Below are 26786 nucleotides of genomic sequence, written 5' to 3'. Positions count from 1 at the left end.
TGCAGGCGGAGAGGACGCCAAAGGCAAGGAAATCCAGCCTCTGCGAGAGGGTCTCTGTCTCTGCCATCCGTGTGGACTGGGATTATGGAAGAGTCTGGGGTAAATGATCCAGCCCAGAAAAGCATCACAACGGCAAGACCAGGGTGGCTGTTGTCATTGGCGGGGACGAGGCCCGTGCTCAGAACTCCCCACTCTGTCACATCCCGTGGGTTCCAACTGTTGGGGCAGGTGCTTCTCAGAAGACAGTGTTCCTGAGAAAGGTGAGGCCCATCACTGCAGGAAGGACCACCAGTCCACGTGTGGTCAACTGGGAGCTGGGTCCTCATCCCTTCCATGTGGCATATATATCACAGAGGGATTTAGGACACAGCTCCGTGGTCATATACACCCCTTATGGAATTGCTCCTTCTGCCCTTTTAATAAATATGCAGTGGCAGGCAGGTCAACCGAAGCCTTGATTTCCTTACTTGTAAATTGGGTAAAAAAGAGTCTACCTCTTTTAAGGCCATGGTAAGTGTTAAAAATGAGATAATGCATGTACTGGGCTGAAAACAGAATGTCTGGGGCAAGGACAGCATCAGTAGGTTCAGCACTGATTACTTTTATGTCCTAAGAATAGCTCTTTGTCCCTCACCTAAAATCAAAACATGCCCTGCAAACAATTACTATAAAATGTTCTTTAAAAGTATGCTGCACAATCATCACGGCTTTATTTGTTAAGTGTTCTTTTAGGAAGCGGACCAAGGAGAGGGGCACCCGGGCGGCTCGGTAGCTTAAGCGTCCGACTCTTGATTTCGGCTCAGGTCACACACAGGATCGTGGGATCAAGTCCTACACTGGGCACAGAGCCTGCTAAGATTCTCCATGAAATAATCTGCCTTAAATTAAAAATCCATAAAACAAGCTGCCTTAAATCCTAACACACAGGCAGATTGAAACCTCTCCCCGCCCCCCTCCCCAAGTCTCTGTTTAAATATGGAAAAGAGCTATTCACAGCGAGACTAGAAGTAAAGTTTGTCTAAGAGCCTCGCTGCTACCAGAGAAAGAACCTTAATGAGAAATGCCATATTCTGCAGCGGCAGCTGTGTCTATGTGCAGACCTACTTATTCTGAAATCATGCAAACTCATCTTAATCGAGGTCTAGCGTCGTGAGGGGATGGGGGGAAATTCACACATTTTACTCGGTACTCTGTTTGCTAAAGCGGCACACCCCGTTCTTCGGTCTAACTTGAGTGGAATTACACAACAGAAAATCTTACATGAAGTTTCCTCTATGTTAAGCAGATTTCTCTGACTACTAAACACGATTTATTTCTTATCTATCTGCTGTCTTTCATTCAAAGATGAGGCTTCTTTGGGATACTGGTGTATGGGAAAAGTATGTTAAAAGGGAAGGAGGCAGATGGCAAAGACCAGCCAAGTCTACTTAACTATTTTGCCTTGAGGCCAGCCCTAAGGTTAGAAGTAGAAAGGACTAGAACAATAGGAACAGGTGACAGCCTCAACCAAGCTGCCCTTACAGGTACAGGGAACGAGCCTCCACAGGACGATCTGAAGACTTCTGAGAGATTTCACCCCTCACATCAATGTCCCCTCAGAGAGTCCGTGAATAGCGTTGAAAATTCCCGCAGTATTTCTTTCGGTGTGTGAAGCCCTTGAAGGTCCCACTCGAATGCCAAGGGACACAGGGGACATTAGAACACATTGAGACCTTGTCAATTGGTGGGATCTTCATTTGAATTAGAGCAAAAGGGTAAGTATGTGGCCATCTCACAGAGTTTTGAGGGGTGAGACAAAATTAAAAAACAACATTTATGGAATATTGTCCAGGTGCCATGCTATGGGCTTAAAAACTTTACATGACAGTATTTCATAGCAGGGACTATTACCATGAAGTAGAAACTATTATTGTCCTCATTGCACAGACAAGGAACTAGATGCTCAGGAAAGTTAAGGAATGTACTCAAGACCATAGAGCTAGGAAGGAGAAAGGCAAAAATTTGGACTTGGGGGTGTCTGGCTCAAGAGAACCTTTTCTGCTCCTTTCCTCACATTTGGATAAACACGTTCACATTTAAGGAGGGGGCCTGAGAAAATTCCAGTGTGGAAAAATCCTGTCCAAAGAGTAACGACCAACAGGTAAATCCAGACCACTACTGAGCTTTGAGTGTTTCAGAGATCAGAGCCCTAAAGGCAGGAAAGCCAGTGGACTATAACTTGTGACTCCTAATTAAGAGGGAAGATTCAGGAAGAAAGACCCATCTGTTATCCTACAATTAGTGTTTTCAATAAAATCAAAAGTAAGACTTTCAACCGTCCACCAGTTCTACGTGTCTTCAGGCTATTAATGCTTCCCACTATGACAGTTATATTCTACCATATCTAAAAGTGCAAGAGGATATTTTGAATGGATAAAGCTGATAATGAGCTATCATATATTAACCATATCCTCATATAACCTTATCTAAAACATAACTTTTATCTGTGTTTAACTTTTATGCATGACTATCACCTATTCTCCTTTCAAAAAAACATTCTTTAAGAAAGCAAAACTGTTGCATGCAGGAGATGCCTTCTTGACTCGTCATGACATAGATGCTGAATAAAATAATATGTATTCTGTACAGTCCAAAGAATTTCCTTTTTGGACATATTTCCTGGCAATGGTAGCCTCTCAGAACTTAAGACAAAGTTCTGAGCACGAATTTACATATTCATAACCCCTGATTGACTGAAGTTTGACACCATCAAGTATAAGTCATTGGTTGCTGGTGAAGCTATAGTGAAAGCTTTGCTCAGTGTTTATGGAAATGCCAAATATATTTGCTCATACATAATAAAAATACATTTCAACAATACCATCTCAAAATGTACAACATCAGCAGTTTTCATCTGACTGCATTAAGCTCTCGGAGTCAATCTGGTGCACTAACCCCATGTATCAAAACGTCCTATTGCTTGGTAGAAGGACAATGTATTTGAAAGATGGCTATAAAGTACTTTTTTCTATAATCAGATCATAAATAATCACATTAAAAGCTGTCTACCTATTAGGAGAATCTCCTATCTATTTAATCCTCTTATTTTTTCTCTAACTAATTCTCTCACTCTAGTAAATTTGTATTTTACATAGAATACTGATACCCAGATGTACATGAAGACAAGAGTTCCTCCATGGAATAATCACACTGGAAGCGTAAGGAGTAGGGATTTGGGATACTTATATTTAATACCAAATGCATATTCTTCTTAATAAATGTATTACATGAGGCATATTATGGAGTTATGCTCTGTCAACTGCATTTTGCCTCTTTTAATTACAAATACTTATTTGGGATTACTCCCAAGATTTATATTACATAGTACTGTAATTTCCAATTATAGGTTAATGATTAAGATGCAATTTTTAATATGTAAGCCTATTTAAAAAAAAAAAAAGCCACCCCAAATTATATCTACACAGAAACATTTCTCCCTTCTGTCAAACTATGAACAGGCGGTAGACAGCGACATTTGTCATTGTTCCTGACATTGCTTCTTCACAGTAACTGTCTTTGTTGTCCATTTCACTTTATGTGAATCCAAACTGTACTACATCTCAGTGATGCCACAAACAGAAATGACTTTTGTGTTTTAAAGCAATGTAGCAATATTACCTTCAGATTCTTTTCCCTTCTTTTTACACACTACACTTTTGATCATTACAGGCAATATAGCTAGGGGATGCATAACATATATGTTAGGAATTAGTACCAGCCTTTAAAATCTCCACAGGAAAGGAGAGCCTGGGTGGCTTATGCAGTTAAGCCTCTGACTCTAGGTCTCAGCTCATGTCGTGATCTCACTGTCGTGAGCTCTAGCTCTAGCTCAGCTCTGTGCTGAGCTTGGAGTCTGCTTAAGATTCTCTTTCTGCCCAGACCCTGCATCCCCAGCTCATGCGCTCTATTTCTCTCTCTCAAAATTAATTAATTAATTAATTAATTAAAAAATCTCTACAGTAAAAGCTAAATATTTTCTATATATTTGATTTCCACCCAAAATTATTTGGCCAGTTACATTAACCTCTACTTCATTCAATCATCCACTGGACAAACATCACTGATATTTATTATTGTTGGGTTTGCATTGGTTCTAGGAAATAGGAAAGAGGCTGGATGTGGTTATTGAGAGACTGAGTGTCTCTCTAGTACAGCAACTAGCCACCTCCATTGACTAGTCTTACAGTCAAATAAGGAACGAGAGAAGTTTGTTAGTGGGAAAAGCCAATTAAATAGAAAAATTTGCATTTTTATTTAGTAAGGTCTTCTGAAGAGCTACCTAGAAATAGCATACAATTTTTTTTTAAGATTTTTTATTTATTTGACAGACAGAGATCACAAGTAGGCAGAGAGGCAGGCAGAAAGGGGGAAGCAGGCTCCCTGCTGAGCAGAGAGCCCGATGTGGGGCTAGATCCCAGGATCCCGGGATCATGACCTGAGCCGAAGGCAGAGGCTTTAACCCACTGAGCCACCCAGGCACCCTAGCATATGATTTTTACCACAATATAACTGCCTTTTAAGGTCATCTGTTTTACTTAGTGATTCAAACAAACCACCCCATTACCATACTCTCTGCATGGCGGACTATACATGAAATGATAAATACGGCCGGGAAAAAAAGTCTAATCAGAGATTTTCTGGAACAAACACTGGTGTAATCCAGGTCGGGATGGAATAGCACGCTGAGTGGATCATGAAGGACGGTGCCCCCAACCCATCAGGTACCCTTAGTGATTCATGGAGGGAGCTACAGAGAAAACCAAGAGGGTATTGTACAATTTCAAATCTGTTCAAAGTACTCATCCAAATTCTCAATTCTTCAGAGTTCTGGTTTTCTCTAGTTTCCAGTCTTGAAGACGGTGTACTTATTTCATGCCATACTTACTACAAACTCTCGCTCCTCGTTGGACCTTCATACTTTGCTTCATTGTCCCATCAAAGACATTTTCCGGCTTGCGTAGGGAATGCAGATGCTGAGAATTGCAAGAAACACAATAGGAAGTATAGTGCAAGGGGCTGTTCTGCTGCTGTCCTTGCACAACCATCATACTCCGAGTATTGTTTCCAGGGTGACACACAAAAACTCCCACAGGCAGAGACCTCCCTCCACTCCATGTGTGGGCAAGCTCCTCACACCTTAGGGCTCTACATGTGTGGGTCCCATGTCTTGGAGCTCCTGCCCTATTTGTCACCTCACTGAATCACACCTGGATCTGCAACAATGTCACTACTTTCCAGAAACTTCCCCTGACGCTCCCATCTAAAGCAGGTATCTCTATTATAATTTCTCATTGTAAGCCTCCACTCAACTTTGCACTTTTTAGAACTCAGAAGTCTGTCCTAGGTATTACTTTGATGTCTGTTATCGTTAGTCATCCCAACAGCCTAACAAGTACTAGGCTTGCTGATTATCCACACTTAGAGAGGAGGACGTGAGCCGCTCATTGCTTGCTGCTAAGTTCCTGTTATGGTGCCTTGCTCGGAGCCCTGTAGACAGGTATTAGTCACCAAATAGGGTGATGGAACCATCTCTTGGAGTTGAAATCTGAGTCTCTGAACATGATGGGAAAAGGGAGTCAGAGAGAACGGAGTTTGAAACTGCCTTATTAAAAGATCCTCATATCTAGGATCTATGCTCCCTAAGCTTCACTCTTTCATCAGCAAAGGGAGTGTACCATCTCCTTCACAGAACTGCTGTCAGGATGAGGTGAATTAACATAACTAAAACAATCTAACCTTATTGAGCACTCATTTGCACTCATTCCAGCCCCTGGGTGTTTAAAGGACACGCCTCATTTCTCCTTCAGAGGACAGCCCTTCAAGTGAACTATCTGGCCCTTTACTCTTCTAATTAATTAGCTTGCATTTCTTAAGTTGTCCTTATACTCACTGACTAATGACCTCACCCAACGAATATCTACTAATCACCTCCCGCTTGCGCAGTGTAGTTACTCATAAATCCTGGTCATGACAGAGTATACAACTAAAGAGGAAGTTTACATTGTTTAAAATCAGGGTCACTCAAAGTATTTGCTAAGTAACAGACTTCTGGGTGTGACGGTCCCTAGACTTTTTGATTCAGTGCGTCTAGAGTGGGCTGACAATTTTAATTTCTAACAAGTACCCCGGTGATTCTGATGCTGCTCCTTCAGGGAACACACTCTGAGAACCAATGAACTACACTGTAGTGTGGTATTTGCCCGAGAGAGACAGGAAATGTGGGGAGGGAGAAATTACTTCCCAATGGAAAAAAACCTGCCAGGCATTGATGAAGAAGGCGGCATCAGCTCTGGCCTTCAACTGCGAGATATGAATGAGGTTTCGTGTTTGTTTACCTTTGGGGTGGAAATGATCATATTTGGGGCGCCTGGGTGGCTCACTCATTGAGTGTCTGCCTTCGGCTTAGGTCATGATCCCAGGGTTCTGGGATCGAGCCCGGCATTGGGTTCCCTGCCCAGTGGGGAGCCTGCTTCTCCCTCTCCCACCCGCCCTGCTTGTGTTCCCTCTCTCGTTGTCTCTGTCAAATAAATAAAATCTTTAAAAAAAAGAAATGATCATATTTGAACAAATACGACAGACATTTTGATAATCCTCTATCTGAAAATAAATTTAAAAAAAGTATAAATCTGTTTGATGGAAAGAAGTGGCAACTAGTACGTGAAGAGAACTCGTGTTGTAGGTTGATCAGTAGAAACGAACAGACACCAGTGTGAAGAAACTCAAAGGCATTCTGACTCTATAACTAACACATGTGTGAGTTAAAACGGTTAAAGAAGCCCACCTAGATTACGGCGCCATACTGACTCTGTCCTAAAACACGCATGCTGAGTCGAGTCAAGTGTCTTAGCCATCCCATTTCTGGTGTTTCTTGATTCCAGAAATCACCTGCTCTACAAAACATCTTTACCGGCCACGTCATTGGTAAGTTGATAAAGATTACTGGTTAAAATTCAATGTGAATTTACAAGCCCCTTTCCATTGTCTCTTCCCTGAAAGAAAAGAAATTACTCATGATGTATAAATAAGAACACTGCCCTCGTGTAACCCAGGTTGCTAACTGGAAGGGACAGGGAAGCAGAAAGCACCCAATGTGCTATTCACAAGTAGGGCAAACAGGTTCTGAACCAGCTGCCACTTCAAAGGTAGAATTTAAAGAGAAATTTGAGATTTCAGGGCTGAAAGGAATTGCGGTGGAAAGGAAATCTAACCAATGAACTGCACTAATGGAAAATGCAGTCTATGAGTAATGAACAAAGGTACAAAGTGGCAAATTAAAGTACCAATCCTACAATTACAGATATGATTGCTTAAGCAGTTCTCTCTACAAAGGGGCTTACCCAGTGATGGGCCAGAGCTGACTCCCATTAGCAACTCTGCATTCAAGCTTGATGTTGGTAGTCTGAAATTGGCCACTGGGTGAGTAGTCACGTCCCCCAAATTGGCAAAGACTACAAACAAGGTTTGTTTTTATTTTCCTGTTTTTCTTCCAGAACCAATTGCTAAACATTGACTACTTCCAATTTCAAGTTCCCACTCTTTGAGACTAAGGTAATAAAATGTTTGATTATATGCACATGTCTTTTTTTTTTAAAGATTTATTTATTTATTTGACAGAGAGAGAGAGATCATAAGTAGGCAGAGAGGCAGGCAGAGGGAGAGAGAGAAGCAGGCTTCCCGCTGAGCAGAGAGCCCGATGCGGGGCTCGATCCCAGGACCCTGGGATCATGACCTGAACCGAAGGCCGAGGCTTAACTCACTGAGCCACCCAGGCACCCCACATCTGTTTTTGTTTTTTTTTTTTAAGGATATATTTACTTATTTTAGAGGAGGAGAGAGAGAGATTGGGAGAGGGGCAGAGGGAGTCCAGCAGACTCCCCTCTGGGCATGGAGTCTGACATGGACCTTGAGCTCATGATGATGAGATCAGGACCTGAGCCAAAATCAGGAGTCTGACACTCAACTGACTGGGCCACCCAGGTGCCCCTGACTATATGTACATCTTAAGCAGATAGAAGAAAATTAAATATTTGAATATCCTATGCTAATTTCTTATGCTAAGAATCATTAGTGTACATTTAAAAAAATGTTTACAATGTCCTTAAATGAGTATTAAGTGTTTCACATTCATGGTTCTATCTGGCCCTCCATACAAGAACCTTTTGAGGAAGATCATATTAATTCATATTTCACAGGGAATGAAATACAGGTTCATTAACATTAAATAATTTGTTCAAGACTTTTCTTAACCAGTATACACTGCTTTATCCCTAAGTCAAAAACATGGGATTCTTTACTCCCCAATCTTGGAAATAAGGACAACTGAATTGAAGTTGATAAACATCTCTCCAATTGAAATAATAAAAAATAATTCAATTGAGAAAGAGTTTTAGGTTGCATTTGTTTAGGCATGAGCGAAAACATTCTCAATAGTAACAGATTTTATGAAATTCAATTTTAGGATGTACAGCTTCTTGACCTTACATAGTTGACCTTACATTTCCTAAAAGATTTTATTTGAGAGAGAGAGAGACAAAGAGAGAGAGCACAAGTTGAGGGGAGGGGCAGAGGGAGTAGCAGACTCCCTACTGAGGAGGGAGCCCCACACAGGGCTGCATCCCATGACCCTGAGATCATGACCTGAGTTGAAGGCAGACTTGTAATCGACTGAGTCCCCCAGTCGCCCCAAGATTTGATCATTTTTCGAGATTCCTTCAAATCTAGAAATTCTTTGATACAGCTGGGTGTTTTCATTATTTTTTAAGGCCTTATTTATTTCAGTAATTGCTACACCCAACATGGGGCTTGAACCTACAACTCTGAGATCAAGAGTCGCACACTCTTCCTGTCTGTGCCAGTCAGGCACCCCAGCTCAGTGTTTTTAGAAAAGAACATATTTGGTATGATAATTGAAGAAATTTGTCATGCATGGTAAAAGTTTATTACACTCAGTTTCATTTTAGTTACAGGCAAAGCATTATAAGATACGAAAGGCTAAATATTTTTACTCAATTTTTTTCTAATTTTATTTGCTTTCCTCAGGGCAAGTTTAACTCAACCAATTCTCTCTTGAGCATAATGAGATATGCTTCCACACTGATGAAAGATTTATACATGGTTTTGTGAATCTATTACTACTATCAAAATATATTACTGGACTCTTAACTATGCCAAGTGACCCATAGCATGATCACAGCATGCTATACTATCTTTTAAAATTTCATCTTCAGAAAGTTGAGAATTTATTTATGTGTACACACACACACACACACACATACACCCCACACCTGAGGATCTTAATCTGAAGCCTGCACCGTCCAAATGATATTCTGTCAGATCAAACAATTTTCAAAAGTTGTGGTTTATTAAATTTCCACAGAGGATTCAGAAAGCTTAAAAGACCAAATATGAGAGATTTTAAAAATAAAAGCCTTGTCTAGAAGAAAACAAAGAAATAATTTTCAGGATTAACTAAATGTTTCACATCTGCTTAAAAATTTTCAGAAGCTACAATAATAATGTACTATCGATTTTCATCATCCATAAGATAATTCTACAGTTAAGAAGAATTTAAAATAGCTTCGTGTGTGTGTGTGTGTGTGTGTGTGTGTGTGTGTGTGTCAGAGAGAGAGAGAGAGATGGTTTTGCATGTGTGTGGGTGTGTGTATACGTTCCCTAAAATAAACTGTGAGGTTTTGGTGTTGGGGAGTATATTTAGCATTCAAACAAGATTCAACTCATAATTATTTGTTAAATAAATGAAACACTACTCTGTCCTGGTCCCAGGCTAGGTACTGGGGAATGCCCAGAAAGTTTCTGCCAAAATGGAACTCAGAGCCTGGTAGACCCAAGAGGTTCTTCAATACCCATGCCTTCATATCATCTTTAGAACTAAAGTTCTACTAATAAATTAAGAAAATGTATTTTATACATAGACCTAGGCTTAAAGATGTGCAAAAAAATACACAAGAATTTGATCACTCCCATTGGAGATGTTTAGAGAATGGCACGTGGCCTCCGGTAAGTTGAGTGACCTGGCGGGATAAATATACACACGGACAGATCTTGGGCAAAAGATAGGGCCAATTTAATAAAGAAATGTAATATAATACAATACAAATACAATGTTACAAAGAAATAGGAATTCCTTTTCTTTCATGTTGATAACCCAGCCTGAAGCTTCCCAAATGAGATGCAATACGTCCTTAAAAATGTAGTTCGTTTTCTTATTAGATTTTATTTTAGGATTAGATTCCTTATTCTAAAATGTATTTCTTAATGTTATATGGTATATGACTCATAAGAAAATCTTTAGACCCAAACACATCCTCGCTAACTTTTAAGCTAAATAGTGCTAGGGTGAAGAGGCCACATTTGCCGGCAGTGGAATGTTAGGTGAGATTTGGAGAATTAGCAGTTTGGAAGAGGTGATGCAATTTCATTACACGGGACTGACTCATTCTTTCACCACGGAGTGTGATTTCTGGAATTACTATTTGGAAGCAAGCGTGTGAGGTAAATACTCTTTAAAAAAAAATAAAAACATAAATACTCATTTGTCATGTTTTGTTCACCCTGGGTAATGAATAAATATAAGACAGAGACTTGAAGATAATTGTAATGCTACAGTTTTTCTCCATCAACAATGAACACATGTTAAAAATGGAGTCTGGGGACACCTGGCTGGCTCCGTCTGTGGACCGTGCGACTCTTGATCTCAGGGTTGAGTTTGAGCCCCATGTACGTAGAATTACCTTATGGATCATGAAAATTGATAGGATATTACTATTGTATCTTCTGAAAAATTTTAAGCAGATATGAAACAGTTAATCCTGAAAAATCTCTTTAAAAATGTAGTCTAAAATACGAAAAATGAGTTATGAAAGTAATTCAAAGGTTTATAGAAGGAAACACAGTATCAAGCATAAGTTAATTTCTACCTTGTATAATTAATTAGTATTAATGAAGCCAACATGGAGTGATGATTATAAGAGAGAGACAATACAGTATAGTGTCCCCCAACTCCCCAGGTGTCATTCTCTCTTATTTTAGTAAGAGAACCCCTCATCAATTTTTTAGGACCTTTGTAGAGATCACTTTTTCTAGCTTTTCTTGTATCTGAGTGCTGGGTGAGAAGATGAGAACGGGATGAAGCTCCTTGCTTTCTCAAGCCTCCTTCCCCTCCTACAGAATGGAGCTCCAACATGGTAGTGACCCAGCTTTAGGTCTGAGTGTGGTGATCACACCTGGGGTGGGGGTTAGGGGACTTGGAGCAACAGGTTAGATGAAATCTGGGTGCTTCATTAACCACACAGCATACAACAGCTCCTCTCACTTCAATGATAGCAGGGCAAAGAAAAATAAATGTATATCTTGTTTGAACCACCATGTTTTGAGGGCTTTTTGTTACCAAAACTTAGAGAAGACCTAATGCAATAAATCAGCAAATGATGATTGTCTGCTGGATGTTCCCCAACAGCCTTGCTCCTCAGCTAATCTATTTCATTTCTGGGAAAACCAACTCCATTATTCCCGTTGCTCGGGCCAAAAGATTGGAACCCTCCAGTCCTGCCTTCATCTCACACACTTCCAGTCCAACCCATTATTCAACAGTGCTGACTAAACTTTCTACCAAGTTCAACCATTTCTTACCATCTCCAATTTACCATCTTAGTCCAAGTCAGCATTTCCCCTCCTTGACTGCTTCAATAGTTTCCTCACTGATACCCTGTTTCCAATTTCCATGGCTCCAAGGAAGTCATACATTAGAGCATGTTACACTTCAGCTTAAATTCTCTTGGGTAGTCCCATCTTGATTAAAAAATAATAATAACAAAAGTTCTTAACATGGCCTACAAGATTTCTCAGAGCTCTGTGATTATCATCGATTTCCTTACTTAACTCCTCACCCCCCCCCAAATAATCACTCACTATATTCCAGCTGTGCTGGCTTCCATATTGCCCCTTGAATGTGCCAACCACACCCCATCTCAGGTCTCTGGACATCTGTATTCCCTTTGGCTGAAATGGTCTTCCACTGGATATGAGCATGGCCACTGTCACCTTACTCATTTCTCTGCTTCTGCTCCATGTTCAACTCACAAAGGCTATCTTCAACTACCATATATAACATAGCAATTCTTTCCCTATCCTGTGTGTCACTCTCTATCCCCTTACCAAGCTTTGGTTTTCATAGCACTTATCAGCGACCAATTTTATATATATATATATATATATATATATATGTATATATATATATACGCACACACACACACACACACATACACACACACACACACACACACACTCACACATATACACATTATAAATGTATGTTTCCTATCTTCCCAGTTAGGGCACAAGCATAATGTTAACAGGCATTTTCTACTCTTTGGTCTCTACTATCACCCAAACACTTAGAACAATAGAACAAGGCCTGACACAGAGTATATGCAAAATAAGTATTTCTTGAATGAATATGTTGCATGAATGAATGAAACACAGTGTGACCCATGTGCTTATAGAGAGGGATACAAAGTTATACTGACTTCAGAGAACAGAACCCAGCCCAGTAGGGAAGAGTCAGAGAAGGCTTCTTAGTGGAGCCAACCCCCCAAGGTGCCCCTAGAGACCAGTAATGTCTTCCTGTGTGTATTCCAAGCAGAGGAAAACATCTATAGAGAACATCTCAGAGACAAGAGAACATTCAAGGAAGTTGAGCCAAAGCCACAAACTGGTGAGTGCAGAATCTAACGGGGAAGCAGGAGAAGTTAGAGAATTTCCCCAAGCTTCCTTAACTAGTTACATGTTAAATAATCAAGATTCAGGTTCGTGTCTGCCAAGTTCCAAAAGCCAGCTTTCTCTTTATTTCACTGCAGTTTTCTATCCTCAGGAGTTTGGAATTCGCTATGGGAAAGGCCTGGAAAACAGTAAGCAAGGAGATGGCACGAACACCTCTGTCTTCTAGAAAGATCTTGTTAGTGATAACATGGAGGTATGGAAGTTTAAGAAGCCTGGGGACAGGAAGACCTATAGGAATCATTGGAAGAATTCAGGCCAGAAGTTCTGCAGATCTGAAATAAAGCAGCAGCAGACAGGGACCCGTGACACTGCCGGGCTGATAAACGGAATAGCATTTGAGGATAAGCAGACGCAGGGTCTGGGATCACTCCTGGGTTTCCGGTGTGGGCCAGGTTGGAGAAGAAAGGAGGTGTGGTTCGTGAAGCTGGGAATGTTGTAAAGTTCAAAGAGGAAAATTCCAAGCATTTCAAGCTGGTTACACAGCCACTTAATGGATGGATCTGGATTAAACTCCCAGGATTAACGGCTCTTAGACCAGTGGCCATTCCTCATAAGAAAATGACACTACAGGGCTAAGGCTCACAACATAAAACACACAGAGACAAAAGACAGAAGCCTAGTTCAGCAGTCTAGCTATGTCAGAAAAGTCTACACTTTACGAGAACATGAAACAGAATGTACGATTGCACAAAATAATGAACTATTACTTGCATAAGAAACACATTCTAAAATTAAGTTCTCATCACAACATAATGTCATATGTGTTCACAGTTGGAGGAAGCCTTTTATCTTCTAATGTTACTTATCTCCTAAGAGTTGCCTTTGGGAGAAGAAAACAGAAACTTGACTTTCCAAGAAAAATAAATGAAAGCAGTAAGTTTTGTTTTGTTTTGTTTTGTTTAACTTATCCCAAGAAAATGCTCAAAAGCATGGTGGTAAGATACCAAAAATAAGCAAACGCGCTAGCAAATGAAAAAGCTCTTTGGAAAACGCATCACCAGAAAAATACGTAGAGATGTCACACATTGACTTAGCAATAAGAATGTAAAATGAGACAGCCACTCAGTAGCTGACAATTTCGGTTTACACCTGCATTGAGGCGACTACACTGGGAAAACATGGAAAATAACGAATTCTCTTATTTCATTTGAAAGCATTTATGGCATTAGATGAATTATTGCAATGAACCTTCCAAATACAAAATGTTACGTCTTCTAGAATTTTTTTAAGTTAAGAGATAAGCACAGTAAAAAAACATTTTCTTCTCCAAAAATCCTGATGGGATTTAAAGGATATTTGATTCCTCAATTCATTTAGAGCTATAATTAAAGTCTAATTACAAAAAAAAAAATTCAGTATCCTACTACACTAATTCAGGATAATCACTGGGGTACCCAATTACATTCCCAAATCTTGAACATTAGAAAGTGTGCAAACAGAACCCACAAAATGCATCAAGGATACCTTTCAAACCGTGAAATGGAATGTAATTAACAGACGAATAAACACTTCAATGAAACTGACTTGCCCATTGTTGATCAGTATTGTCTATATGCTCTAAATTTAAATCCCAGTCTTCGCAGAAATTTTTGTTTCTAACTTACCAAGACTGTATTTAAAAGCTGTTTGTTACAACCTTCCAGTTATAAAATAAATAAGTTCTGCAGATGAAATGTACAGCATGGTAACTATGGTTAATAACACTGGAATGCACAACTGAAAGTTGCTGAGACAGCAAATCTTAAAAGATCTCATCATAAGAAAAATTTGTAACTACGTATGGCAATGGATATTAATTAGACTTATGGTGGTGATTTCACAGTACATACAGATATCAAATCCTTGTGTTGTACACCTAAAACTAATATATGTTATATGTCAGTTATACTACAATAAGCAAAAAATAAATAAAAATAAAAGACATGAGCTTTGCAACATGATCCTATATATGTGCTATTTGGGGTTTCGGAGTCAATATCTGATTTTTTTTTTCTTAAAGATTTTATTTATTTATTTGAGACAGAGAGAGAGAGAGAGAGCGTGCGTGTGCTTGAGAGAGAGCGTGGCGGGGGTTGGGTAAAGAGAGAGAGGGAGAAGCAAACACCCCCCTGAGAACTGAGCCAATGTGGATCTTGATCCTAGGACCTTGAGATCATGACCTGAGCAGAAGGCAGATGCTTAATGACTGAGCCACCCAGGCATTTTATTTTATCTTATTTATTTTTATTTCTTTTAATATCTGATATTATAAACTTTAAACTAATCCAGCGTGTTTTCTGGAGCAAACATCCAGTTGGTCATATTTGTCTTTAGGTCACATATCAGAACCACTTAACACTAACAATAATTACTGAAAACTTCAAAAAGATTTTGCTCCTTTGGGTTTGATCTATTGATGTTTATTCCATTAGACCTTAAAGCAGGACAATTTTTAACACATGTATTCACTTGAAAAAAATAAACTTACTACATGCAAAAAAGATTTTTATAAAATTATATTTTTAAAATAAAAATTTTAGGGGCACCTGGGTGGCTCAGCTGGTTAAAGCCTCTGCCTTCAGCTCAGGTCATGATCCCGGGGTCCTAGGATCAAGCCCTGCACTGGGCTCTCTGCTCAGCAGGGAGCCTGCTTCCCTTCCTCTCTCTCTGACTGCCTCTCTGCCTACTTGTGATCTCTGTCAAATAAATAAATAAAATCTTTAAAATAAATAAATACATAAATAAAATAAAAATTTTAATAATAAGGATACCATCGCTTTATACCTTTTGGAAATCATGTTGATATCTGGCTCAAAAGGTGACAGCTTCATTCTCTGCTTCTGTACCCTCCCTGCAGCTAAGTCACAGATCATGTCGCTTCTAGAAAATTCTACCACATACCCGTGGGAGAAAGAGACAAAGGACAAAGGATATGTTCGTGTTATTATAAAGATAGGTTTGAACTCAAAGAGCCCCTACAAGTTTCTCCAGACCAGACTTCAAGAATGACTCCTTCAAAAATATTAGTGTTCCAATTACATTGGAAGTAATTTTCAGTTTACTACAAAGATTTCTCATTAAAGAAGTTTAAAATATTTATGAATATCTCTGTGTATGAAACCTGTTCAAATACGAAAATTTACCCGTTTGATCTGCTGCAATGTACAGAAACTACTCTAACTGTAAGAGAACTCCTTCCAGCAATCTCCCCTCTCTGCCTTGTTGCATTAATGGGACCCTTTCCCCCCTCCACACTCAGACCTCTTCACAGGGTTGTCAGACAGGTTTCACCCATGTGGCATCTCCAATGGCATTTGAACCTGACATCGTCAGGACAGAATTCCTAATTTCGCTTCTTCACCATGAACTCCACATAATTTTCCCCATCTCAGCAAATGGCACCATGGTTCACCCAACTGTTTAACTCAAATACCAACAAATCCTTCCCAATTTATCTTTCTTTCACCTCCATATCACATCTATAAGCTGCCAAAATGCACCAGCCATCCCTTAGTCCCCATGCTGTCAACCCAGCCCCAGCCAGCATTATGTTTTGCTTGATCACTGCTGTATACAACTTCCCTACCAGAATCCTTGTGTACCCCACCACTCCATGGAACATATTTTCCACCCCCTGACTAGTAGCAGAATCTATTTCTCTACTCCTGAAACCTAAATCACATCATGCCCCATCTCAACCTAAACTCCAATGCTCTCTAAATCTCTTGGAATAAAATTAAACCACCTCCAGCATACCGCAAGTGACCTTGTCAATATCAACTCACGCCATTGCCTACCTTCTCTTGACCATGCCAAACTTTCCTCACCTTAGCAACTTTCTACTTGTAGCTGTCCTCATCTGGAGCCTCCACCCACACTTCCACGTGTCTGGCTCCTTCTTGTCATTTGGGTCTCAGCTCAAATGATACCCTTGTAGGAGAGCCCTCCTTGATCAACCTGATCATTGCCAAACCTACCTCATGATTCTCTCTTACATCACCCTGTTTTATCAATTTACCCCATAACTATCCAGAAGTATTGGGCTTATTTTCATGAATTTTCTTTGTGCTCTTCCCCTATGACCATCACCAGGCTGTAAGGTCTGGAAACGATCCTGTGTATGTCTTATTCACTATTACACCGTCAGTGCCCCCTGAGACACAGTCAGACCTGAGAAAGAATTTGTAGGAAATGAACAGCAGAGATGAATAAATAATCAAATGACTTGATAAGTGAATCATAATAAAGAACCTGTACTGCCAAAAGAACTTCATAAAATACTTTCTTTGCTGTTCTCAATTGTCAAGGGACTTACAAAGAATTTCATGTATTCATGGATGACACTCAGTCAAATCCACACTCTGCTTTATCTCTAACACCTTTTCTGCTTTTGTAGAAACACGCCATATGGAAGGGGAGGAAAGCATGGTGGTTTAGCAAGGCCTGCTATGTATATATGAAACCTAATTCTCAACACAAAAATCTGAAACATTTTTCCTGTTTCATGTGGCTTTGACCTCTAGAACTGATGCAAGAAATAAATACTGAAATTCATAGGATTAAATGAAATGTCAAGACTTTCCATAGAATTGTCTTAATTCTCTTTTAAGAAAATTGTGTGAAATTTGTTCTAAAAAACACAAAAGCTAAGTACTTTTCCTTTGCAAACTAATTTTTCATCTACGTGAGAGCCTTATCATCAATACTTATGATTATTGTTAATCTTTTATTTTTCTTATAAATTTGAATTTAACCATTGATTGCATCCTCTATATTACATTAACTACCTCATCATCTCCTAAAATACAATGTGAACTCTGGGAAGAAATAATTTCATGTAAATTCATATATACACACACATGGGCACAAAGCATAAATATCTGTGCATGAATATTTCCAACAGGCTAAGTCAATAAAAATGTCTGCGCTGGAAATATTAGAGCAAATTATTACAAATCTTTAAAAAAATGACTTTAATTTAAGGGCATATGCTATCATTGAGTGGAACATTGGGGACAGCATAAATCTCTATTAAGAATATTGCTGAAGGTATTAAATATTCTAAAATAATATGAAATACAATATAACAAAAGAGTAATGTAAAATGATTCTCTGTAAACACAAGCCAGATATAAAATGTAACACTGAATTATATCCTTCTAACCATATAAACGAAAAAAAAAGTTTGATGAGTATGTGAATGGTTTTCAGTAAAAGTTATCATGATAGGCTATTAATTAAACTCTAATGGAAATGAATGCTCATTCCTTCTTTTTGCCAGTGGGAAATCAGTGATAATTTAAAGACACTTGATAAATTTTTGAAGGAAAATGTTAAACACGCTGGCGTTACAATTGTGTGAAAAGTTTTAGTTTTACTCTATAAATATACCATTGCATATTAGTGAAATGGAAAACCATCTCTCCTAATACTTAGGTCACTTTTACCAGATGATTTCTCTAGTATAACTTTGCTATTGAGCAAAGAACAGAGTAACTTAATTGGCTTTGATAAGGAAAATTATCAAAGTAACTTCAGTGTTCCTGTGAAGTCACACAAGACAGCACACGTGTTGTTTTAAAAGCACATGCTTCCGTATATTCTTAACGATCAAGTAGTTAGTTGCCTTATACCACCTCCCCCCCCCAAAAAAACTCAGCTTTAGTAAATCTGGCAAACATTGCAAAAAAAAGTGCTATTAAGAAAATCATTAATATAAATATAGTCAATAATAATTTCTTGATGTTTTAAATATACATAAAATGTGAATTCTCAGGAATTAATTTCAATACCACCTTACATCATCTATCATAACTTTATATCTCCGTACTCTGCTAAGCAGGTTTAGCACAAAAATATTTCCGTTTTCATCAGAAAGTAGTTTACAGAAGGACCTAAATATATAAAGAGCAGACTCAGACTTCAACCTTCCAAGGCCACAGGGGTGAAATTCAGATAAAGGATGTGTTATTAGGCTGCATTTCTCAAATGCAGGAGTCATGGGAGAATTCCAGTAAGGAATTTGGAGACCAACTGCAGCGTCCTTTGTCCCAGGGGTGGGGTGGGCCGTTGCCATGACAGCCACACCACGCAGCATCTCCCGAGGGGAGGAAGCTCCTAGCTGCCCAGTCTTTGGAAAGCCTGCCCCAACTGCTAACCATTCAGGGATTTTTCCTTAAAGGAACAGATATTAAAAGCATTAGTCTATCCACACCTTCCTCCCAAATCATTTGAAATCATGTTAAACGTCTCTGAAGAAATACATCTATGTGATTTTAAATTGAACCCACAACAATTTCAGAAGACTGTTGAAGGTTTAGCATGCAAACTGGCTACCAGTTCCATGTACTGAGGCCCAAAGTTTACCTTCCTTGGCAGGAAATCAGTGTGTTTTCACACTGTCGCCAGAATGGTACCAGTCCATATTTTCTTTTCATTTTTCTTTTCAGTTATGCTGTATTCCTTTTTAATGTTCACTGAAAGTGCATTTTTAAACTTTCAAATTTGTCATTCTCTCAAAATTGCTGAATGGAGAAATGGATATTTTAGTAAAATGAAGCAGCATATAAATAAAACCCGTAACTGTTATGAAGTAATAGTAAGAAAAAAAAAAAAAAACTTGTACCTTTTTAACATAACCTATGATCTCCTTTACCAATGTTGGATTGATTTTTTGGGAAAAAAAAAATTGATGGCTCTCCAACTTTCTCTGTCTCAAAAAGATAAAAAAACAAAGACAGTAATTTTCAAGGAGTTTGGCTTCTGGGAGTCTTTAAAAGTAAGAGAAGCCACACTATTGCCCTCTTTAATGTAAAAAATTCAATTATACCATTAATGATTTGGAAAGAAAAGTGAAGAGAGCTACAATAGTAGAAACACAAGATGATTAAGCTATTTTTACAAAATCAGACAGAGATAAAAGCAGCCTAATGAGTGGTAAGAATATTATCCTTCAAAATATGTCAATTTTTCAAAAAATGATATCCTTAAAACATCGTGTTAATTTTTCTTGACTTGTACAACAAATGCTGTTACTTCACGATAGTATGTACACACACAACTTTATATTAGCAATAAAGGAAAAGGGTATCACTCAGCTTAATCATCTACCCCTAGTCATCAAATCTATCACTAAATGACTTGCAATTATTTCCAAATATAAAACGCACCCTCAAAAAAAAAAAAAGACACTATTATCAACAAGCATATTCAAAAGTATGTGTACTGCCCTCTAAGGACAATTTATAAAGAATTCTTAAAATATATGGGGGGAAAAGAACATAGAAACAAAAATGCATTGTCTTTCCGGTTCCCTGAATCTCATTTAGATCACAAATGCAGACAACTCCTCGACAGGTAATTCCTCATACACCTACCTCACAAGCCTTCATAGGCATACACATACACATGTAAACATGGGCACAGAAATACTGCCCTCCAGAATTTCTTACAAAGATACAAAAAGCACAAACCAAGAAGACTGGTGTATTTGACTAGTCTAAAATTAGTTAACTTCTGTTCATCAGAAAATACCACAAATGAGTAAAAACTAAAGCTACAGATTGAGAAAGATATTTTCAAGGCATGTAAATGACAGGGATTAAAATGTGAAACAGGTGAAGTCAATAGTCCATGGGAAAAAATGGCCAGAAGATGACTTCAGACCCTTCACAAAAGAAACACAGAGGGCCCGTGAACATGGGAAAAACCTGCTCAGCCTCGTTCGTATTCTAGAGCAAAAGAACTGGAAACAGTCTAAATATGATCATCGCAGAAAGGATAAATAAATCAAGTTATACAGCGCCACATAAAATGGAACCAAAAAATGAAGTAACAGAAAAATACGTGCAGAATTATTAGATTTCTATAATAGAATACGAAAACATTGCCCATTGTATGCACAGGTGAGTTTTCCAGAGGCAGCCTTCAGAAGGCTGGTTCTCAGAAACTAGCTTGCAGGAGACTCATTCGCAGACCCACCGACTGAGGATGTTGGCCTTTAGGGAAGGGCCAGGAAGACGCATTATGAGGATCCGAGTCAGACGCAGGGGATCCCTCCTTCCCCCCTAACAAACTCCCTCTGAGCACAGGCTCTGCGGTCACTGCTAGGATGCCTCCCCAGATGGGGTTCTTGCCACCACCTCGGGCTGTTCACTTTGCTCCTGGAGCACATCATTCAGCAGCATGTTGACACCCGGAAGTCTTCCCTATAACTCACATTTCTCCTTCGGTCATGTAGATTCATGGAGGATAATTCCCTTTTCAAGTGACAACATTTTCAGTATCTAAAAGAGTATCCTTTCTTCCTAAACCTTCCATCTACACATGAAACAATGCATTTAAATAAATAAATATACATATATTTAAATATATAAATATGTAAAAAGTGTGTATATAAATGTATATTATTAAATATATAAATATATATTATATAATATATAAATATTTATATATCATTATATCATATATTATATACATGTTATTAAATATATATTATTTATAAATAAATATACATGATATAAATATATAATATATATTATTTATATTTATTTATGCACACACACACACACACACACATATATATATATATATATATATATATATATATTCATTTCCTCGACGTGGTCAAGTCTATCAAAGGCTTGAAACTTGGCACCCCAAAATAAACATGATATCCCCATATCATCTAAATATCCCATACCTTTGCCTTCACCATTGACTCCATAACTGAAATGTAGTTTAAAAGTTGCATTTCATACTTCCAGATCCACTTGTTTATGATGACTTCTTATAAACAGAAGTCTGTTTTGCCTTTATTTAAGCAGTACCTAGGTTTCCTCTTTCACGTTAATATTATATGCTTGGTCCAATGAAAGAACTGCAAAGTAACTTTAAGCTCACTGGTATTTCAACAGTTCTAAAGATAGCTTTCAGACTAACATGAAAAACTTCCAAGGCCAAGAGGCAACACCTGATTTTGGAGAATGAAATGGTCTGTTTGTCATGTTAAAATTACTGGGAGAGCTCATTCATATGAAAATGCATTCAATTCCCTTATACTCTCAGGGAGTGTTTTGAATGCCAAATGACATGGGGAAAATCATCATTAACATTCAATTTTATATTAAACCCCTCTTTGAAAGTCCGCTTTCATACATCATTTAATTATATAAAGGCAGTAAAAATGTTTCAGGGGGAGAAGGGAACAGAGCTGGAAGGATCACGTTGAGTAAGCCTACTTGCGAATGGTGGCTGGCATGGTGATTCATGTCCACACTGAAGAATAAAGTGTTGGACATCAGCCTAATGGGCAGACTTGGTATCATCCCACTGAGTGGGGACAACCCAATGACTTTGTGTCATCGCAGCAGAGTAACACCAGAAACATGAGGCTTGTCCCTGAGTGTTGTTGGGAATAGTCAACTATCACTTAGCAGCTGTGTAGGGAGGCCATATTTAAAAAGTGGGTGTGATGAGCTTCTTAAAAAAAAGGGAGGGGGCTGTGAGAAGAGCAAAGTCAATGTCATTCATTATAGACCGAAAAAATAGGTCCTTACAGATACACAGCAGAGTTGAGTCCTAACAATCGGGACAGAGAGGTGGGCCAAGGTGAAGCCAAATCACAGCTGCCCTTCGGATACGCAAGAAATTACAGGTAAGAGAGGAGTGAATGGTCAAAGATAGAGGGAGCGGTCAAGTTCAGTGCACCAAGGAGGCAGAGAGACCAAAGAGGTATTTATGGAAACATCTACATTATTCTCTCTTTGCACTATTGCCACGCACGTTCTACACTTTCCTCAAAAATAATCAAGCAATTTTTTTTAATCCAATGGCCTCATGCTGTGCATCTTTAATGGGCTCCTACATGATAAATATATATCACCAGGGCTTCTAATCTGCACTTTGAAAGTTGACAGTGCCCCATCATCATATATATGTATATATATATGTGTGTGTATATATATAAAATATATAAATATATAATAAATATAAATATAAATATATATATATAAATATAATATATATACATACAATATATATACACTATATATATTATATATGGTAGGATGATCCCGGCCAAGTTGTTCACCTTGTCTTTGCATCAGGTTCTGCAGCTACTAACGTGCGGGTAATAGAATACCTACTCCTTAAGGTTGCTACGGAGATTAAAACCTAATACCTATAAAAGGATTAAACAGTCCCTGGCATTTACAAGGACTTCATAAAAGCTATTATCATTTTCAAGCACCTCATAAAAAAATTGATGATTTCATTAAAAAGTTTAACTTAAAATAGCCAATGCTCATAGAACACTAAATAGATGACTTGCCATTTTTTTTAAAATGTAAATTTAAATAAAATGTAATCCATGGGCTTCCACAATGAAACATCACAAGAAATGTGCAAATCAACGACTTGGATGGATACAAATTCAACATTTTCCAAAAATGAAAATATTTGATTAGATTCACATACAAGATGTTTATTTACATCACCAATGAAAGGCACAAAATCAGAATATGTTTTATTTGGGAACACAATAGACTAAAATGTATCTCTATGATAACAAAAGGGAGGGCAAGAGTAGAAGGAGAATCACAAATTTTACATCATAATCAAGGCCAATGTCTGTTTAAGAAAATAACCTGTGTTCAAGTAATTTTTAAGAATCATTGGTATATTTGAAAACATAATTAAAATGCAAACAGAGCCTTAGCAACTTAGCCTACATAGGGTACTGACTTAAAATGCTAATACCAAAAGATTCCGACTCAAACTTAACATTGAAACTTCTCCCAGCCGGCAATTTTAAGTATCTGAAAGTCCCACAACTCATTTTGTTTGAAAATATATTGGATATATAATATGCAAAATATATTTATACGACCCCCAGATGATTTTTCCCCAGTCATCCTAATTAGTGACGTCCTGACCACGTGACTATTCTCTTTTGCTAAAACGATGTGAAATTCTGGCATGTAGGTATGCAATCCTACTTGGGACACTGCCCAGCTAAGGCACACATTAAACAGCATTATATGAAGAAACTTCATTTAAGTTAGAGAGACAGAGAAAATCAGACTGATTTTCCACATAAACTCCCTGGGTGTTTTTCTGAATGGCTGGGTAATAAGCAAGTTTGTGAATGATCTGGTCATCCCTAGCTTACTCATCCATTGTTGCTATGGAATGCTCTTTATAAATATTAATGTTCACAGATGAAAAAGAATCCATCTCTATCAAGAACGCTGCTATCTAAATTTTGAGAAGAATAAATACGTTGATAAAAAGCTAATTAAACAATGAAATATTTCTTCAATTAAAACTTATAAAAATTTAAATGATTTTTTTTTTTAACTTGAAATCATTCTGACACAAAGATATTAACACAAGATCAGCCAAAGTTACCCTGAACTGGTTAGGATTATAGCCTGGGGACAGAGCAGCATCAGTTTATAAGATTATAGTCATTTTATGAGTTTAACTGAAGGCAATCAACAGCATCACTGCAAAATCTGTGACTCTGAATACTGATACACTATTTAAAACCCTGTTTTTAAAAAGATAATTAAGAGGACTTGCTGTTTAGTCAGTCCAGCAGGAAAAGGAAGATAAATAAAATTTTCAAAATTAGCTTGAAGTAATGGAGCAAAAATTAGTGTATTTACCTTTACCTCGGGAAGCTTGTCATGGGTATGCCTTCTTCATTTTGTTATATATATATGTTTGTATGTATGTGCACCAAATTCTTGGTTCTCTTCTCTCATATCCTCTTATCATGTAACATAAGATATATCGACTTTACATCACAGTATTTAAGTATTAGCTTTACAACATAGAGTTTAAATTATGGGGTATTAAGGAGAAGAGTAAATATTACCCAAGGACTTTGTACCCTTTTGTGAGAAAAGTGTTAGTGGATTTTCAGTTGTACCCAGAATTGTCACATTGCATCAGGTGCAGCTACGACCTTGCTGCTGTCTTTATTTGGAGATGAAGCATGGTTTGAGGAGATGCACACAGGTGCCAAGGACTTGGGATGGTTAATTTTATGGGTCAACTTGCTAGGCTGCGATATCCAGATATTACTGGTCAAACATTATCTTAGATACTTCTGTGAAGGAATGCTTTAGATGAAATTAACATACAGATCAGTAGACTGTGAGCCACAGATTATCTTCATAATGTTGGTGGGCCTCATCCAATCAGGTGAAGGCCCAAGTAGAAAAATGACAGACCTCTTCAGAAGAAAGAATTCTGCCAGCAGTCATCCTTCAGATCTGGACTATAGCATCAACTCTTCCCTAGATGTCTAGCTTACTTCTTTTACCATGCAGATTTTGGATTTGCCAGTGTTCACAATCACATGAGCCAATTCCTTAAAATAAATAATCTATCCATCGATATCTATCTATCAGCTCTGTTTCTCCAGAGAATCCTAACACATGGCCCCTGAGTTAAAAGCTGGAGCGCTGAATCCAGATGACTTAGGTTCAGTCCTAATTCTACTATAAACTAGTTGGAAGACACAGGCAAATTATTAAACCTCATTGGGCCTCTGTTTCCTCATCCATAAAGAATAATAAATATTACCACTTACCTCATAGGATTGTTTTGAACATTAAATGAATTATATACACAGGAAGTGTTTATACAAAGAATGCTCAATATGTTGGACCATTTTCTAAGCACTCTGTAAATACACATTATGATTTCTAAGCTTCTGTTAACATAGCTAGTGAACTAGCAGTTAGTCTTAGAAACCAGAAAAGTATGGATGAAGACAATTTTTTTTTAGAAAAAAATTTGCAAGGTTGTGTGGAAATCTGTATTTGTAAGAGATATTCAAGATAAAGGAAAACAACATACAGGTTCTAGAAATAAGCACGTCTTGAGTGGATTTTCAATAATTAGCATCTGCAAATAGCGGAAGTAAGGTATACCTCCTTTATGCAATAGGGAAGTTCTTCCAAACGTGCCTGACAATAAATTATCTGAAAAATCAACTACAAAACCACTGATAAACTATAATCTAAGAAATGCCTTAACCTCGGTTTTTTAATTGTTAGCGCTTCTTAACATCTCTCTCTATATTTATAGTCTATACTTCCCCTCTGTACATTTCTTGCTTTTTTCTCATCTTTTCTGCTTACTGCCCACATACACTCTTGCCCTATAATTTCATCTCCTTCCCCTGCAATTGTCTGCCAACTGAATACTGTTCGTGTTTTTGTTTATTGTGTCTTGCTTTTATTCGGAAGAAAGACTAGCTGAACATTTATTTCCTTTTGGCCTGGGGGAAAACTTCATAACATTGACCCAAAAGCTGAAAATTTACAGAGGAAAAAAAAAATGATCGAAATTATGACTTCAAAGTTGAATGCCTAATATATGTCAAAAAAGATTACGAAGAAAAATTAAAAGGTGAAGACATAGGCAGGCAGCACATTTCTGACATACTGTCAAGTATTGGTTGGAAATAGTAATATATACTATTATTTTATAATGGTTTATACTTTACAATAAACATTACTCTAATTATTTCATATTAATCAGAACAATCTTGTAAAGACAGTAGAAAGCAGGATTTTTCAACATCAGCACTAAGGACAGGTGGGGCCAGATAATTCTCTGTTGTGGGCAACAGCGCAGCAGAGCAGCATTCCTGGTTTTTAACCATGAGATGCCAGTAGCTCCCCCATCTATCCGCACTCCCACTATGATAACCAAAAACATTTCCTGGTATTGTCAAATGTCCTGTGGCTGGACCGATCATCACCAGTTGAGAACCACTGCCAGAAAGGAGTGGCAGTGGGTAGGACCTTTTGTTTACAAATTAGGTAAAATTCAAAGAAGTTAAGTCACTTGCCCAAATACACCCCCTCTCTTAATGACCTATCAACCTGACAATTCTAGGACACCGCCATAAATCCTTGGGTTAAGACACTAATCACCACCTAGAAACTGAT

General features: G+C 38.1%; 1 protein-coding gene across 2 annotated transcripts in view; it reads right to left on the bottom strand.

Annotated features, from left to right (window-relative positions):
* LOC111145213 (protein kinase, cGMP-dependent, type I) overlaps positions 1-26786 on the bottom strand; it is a 1255864-nt gene that overhangs the window by 1062766 nt on the left and 166312 nt on the right. The gene's annotated exons all lie outside the window — the stretch shown is intronic.

This window comes from Enhydra lutris, unplaced genomic scaffold (assembly GCF_002288905.1).
Source record: "Enhydra lutris kenyoni isolate GAN:26980312 unplaced genomic scaffold, ASM228890v2 scaffoldscaffold12, whole genome shotgun sequence".
Lineage (NCBI taxonomy): Eukaryota > Metazoa > Chordata > Mammalia > Carnivora > Mustelidae > Enhydra > Enhydra lutris.
This window is presented reverse-complemented; position numbering and strand designations above follow the sequence as displayed.